Raw genomic sequence first — 3,299 nt, 5'->3', positions numbered from 1 at the left:
TCTGGGAGGAACAGGGTTCCCTGTACAATGTAATTTAAACTTACAGCATTTTTACTGTGTATAATATGGTGTCCTCTGTGCCAGTTTTGTACCTTATAATAGAGGCAGTTGCCTCCGATCGCTGTGGTTCTTATTATCAAAATTACGTTTACTTGTATACGGAACAACCACAAGAAATTTGATTCTGTAAAGAATCCTCTTTAGCTGTGGCCTGGCAGTGTATACATGGTGCTTTATTTAACAGAATACCTGTGGAGGGAATAAAGCACACTTGATGTACAAATAATTGTTTTATTTTTATTGACATGACTGATTGCTATTCTGTGCACTTAATTAAACTGATTGTGATGACTTCGAAAAAAAAAAAAAGAAAGTTTACAAAAATGTTGGATTTTCATTCATTCATTGTTGCATATTTTCCTCCCTACCTCCCCCCAGTTCACTTTTTTAATAAAAAAAAATTCTTCATTGTTGCATAATTTCCCCCCTCTCCCCACTCCAGTCCATTTTGCTATGCATCTCTTATTCTGGCATGCTATCATACAGAATGCCAAACCATATACTCCTTTTCAACTATTCTTTCCTTGATCTGTCCCAATGCAGTTTCATTATCTACCCCCTCCTTTCTCAGTTTTCCCTAATTCCCAAGTGAGTCCTGTTTTGTAACAGTGGTGTTATGCAGTATTTGTCCTTTTGAGATTGAGATATTTCACTCAGCATAATGTCCTCCAGGGTCACCTATGTAATATAACATTTTATTAGTTCCTTGTTTTTCAGTGCTGTACAGGATTTCATTGTGTGAATATACCATAGTTTTTTCTATCCACTCATTTGTTGATGGGTACATGGGTTTCTTCCATCTCTTTGCTATTGTGAATAATGCAGCAATAAAAATGAGTGTGCATACATCTGTTCGGGTGACAGCTCTGGTTTCTTTGGGCTATATTCTTATATAAATATACATATTTCTTTAGGTTATAATTGCTGGGTCAAATGGCATTTCGATTTCCAACTTTCTGAGAAAGCACAAGACTACCTTACATAGCAGTTATACCATTTTACATTTCCACCAACTTTTATTACATGTTCCTATCTCTTCACAACCTCACCAGCATGTGTTGTTTGCTGCCCTATTGAACTTTGCTATTGTTGCTGGGGTGAGATGGTATCTCAGAGTTGTTTTAATTTGCATCTCTCTGATAGCTAGAGATTTTGAACATTTCTGCATGTATCTGATGCCATCTGAATATCCTCTTTGGTGAAATATCTATTTATATTCTGTGCTCTTTATCTCCATATCTTTCCAATCTATATGTAAAACAGGTTATCTGAGAGGCTGGGCTGTATGAGGAGAAGTGTGGCATCAAGATTGGTGGAAGACTGATCAACAATCTGTGTTATGCAGATGACACAACCCTGCTTGCTGAAACTGAGGAGGACTTGAAGTGCTAGGTGTGGAAGGTCAAGGACTGCAGCTTTCAATATGGATTGAGGCTCAATATCAAGAAGACAAAGATTCTCACCTTGGGCCAATTGGCAGCATCAGGATGGATGGTGAAGAGATTGAGATTGTTCACAGCTTTAGTTTGCTTGACTCCACAGTCAAAACTCTTGGCACCAGCAGCCAGGAAATTAAAAGAAATATTGCAATGGGAAAGTCTGCTGTTAGGGACCTCTCCAGAGTACTTAAGAGCAATGGTGTCACTCTGGAGAATAAGGTGCGTCTTATACAGGCCATGGTCTTTGCTATACTTGTTATGCATCAGAGAGCTGGACAATGACTAGGGAGGATAGAAAAAGAAGTGATGCCTTTGAGCTGTGGTGCTGAAGGAGTATTGAATATACTATGGACTGCTAAGAAAACAAACAGGTTCATCCTAAAAAGTGTTAAACCAGGTTGCTCTTTGGAGGCAAGGGTTCTGAAGCTTCATCTGACATACTTTGGATATGTTGCAAAGAGGGACCAGTCCTTGAGGAAGGAAGTCATGATTGCGAGGGTGGAGGGACAGCGCAGGAGAGGAAGAACCCTCTCTGAGATGGATTGATTCAGTAACTGGAGTAATGAGCGTAGGTGTGCCAGCGACAGTGAGATTGGCACTGGACAAAATATGATATACGGCTGTTGTGCATAGTGTTGCTATGAGTCACAGGTGACTGGACGACACATAACAACAACAACAATGCAAGGAGATCTGCTGTCCTAGTGGTAAGAAACTGCACTGCCAATCCAAAGGCACAATCCACAGGCACAATCCACCACTTGTTCCACAGTAGAAAGATAAATAATCTCCTCTTGGGTGGTTACTGCCTCTGAAATCCTGCTAGAGGGTCTGCTACGAGTACCTTTTGATTCAACAACAACAACCCATATTTAAGCTATAGTGTATGTTATCACTTTAGAAACATCCGGACTAGATAAGGGGGGAGGGGAATATCTTTTGCATAGTTAATGAAGATATGTAATGGAAATATGTATGAAACGGCACATTATTCTGTTAGATGGCATGCTAATACAAAATAGGAAAACTCTAATCTTGTTTTAGAAAAGATTGACAATTTTATTTCTACAGTAAATTTTAGTGTTACAGGATTTCCTTTGTTACCAGTGAAGGAACATCTAGAAGTATGAAAGGAAAGCTGCCGTAAATCAGACATGAGTAATCGATCCAACCATGAAAAAATGCCAACCAGCTCTAAGCACATTTGTCTGCAAAGCTTTAATAAATGTGCTTCCATAAACATGACTCAATACAAAGTATGAATTATATAGTTTTCTCTCAAAAATTAGTTTAAGTGCAAGCTGAAAGAACCCCTGATGCTTACAGTAATATAATATTCATTAAATACAAAAACACTTAAAGAAAATAAAATAATAAAAATCTCTAAAACGTATAAACCAAGGGCTCTCTAATGGCCTAGTGGCCAGAAGCTGCACTACAATCCTGAAGGCACAGGGTTTGAATCCACCAGCTGCTCTGCTAGAGAATTAGGGGCAATCTCCTCCTGTGTCATCAGGATTCAATATGACAGTACACAACAATTAAAATAAAAGTTATAAGGCAATTGAAATTATTTGTGCATAAGTGAGAGCGTTTTTTTTCTTTCTACATCTAAAAAGGAAAATGAATATTGAAAAATTATTCCCATGGAAAAATGAATTCCCAAACTGTTTGGATAAAGGGCAGCATTTCTCACATATAAATACATAAATACTCAAACTTGGCATGAAGTACTATTTATTTTGACATATATATATATATGTTGTTGTTATGTGCCGTCGAGTCGCCTGCGACTCATAG

This window comes from Elephantulus edwardii, unplaced genomic scaffold, assembly GCF_000299155.1.
Source record: "Elephantulus edwardii isolate Elephantulus edwardi_28Jun2011 unplaced genomic scaffold, EleEdw1.0 scaffold00299, whole genome shotgun sequence".
Lineage (NCBI taxonomy): Eukaryota > Metazoa > Chordata > Mammalia > Macroscelidea > Macroscelididae > Elephantulus > Elephantulus edwardii.
Note: the sequence above shows the minus strand (reverse complement) of the source record.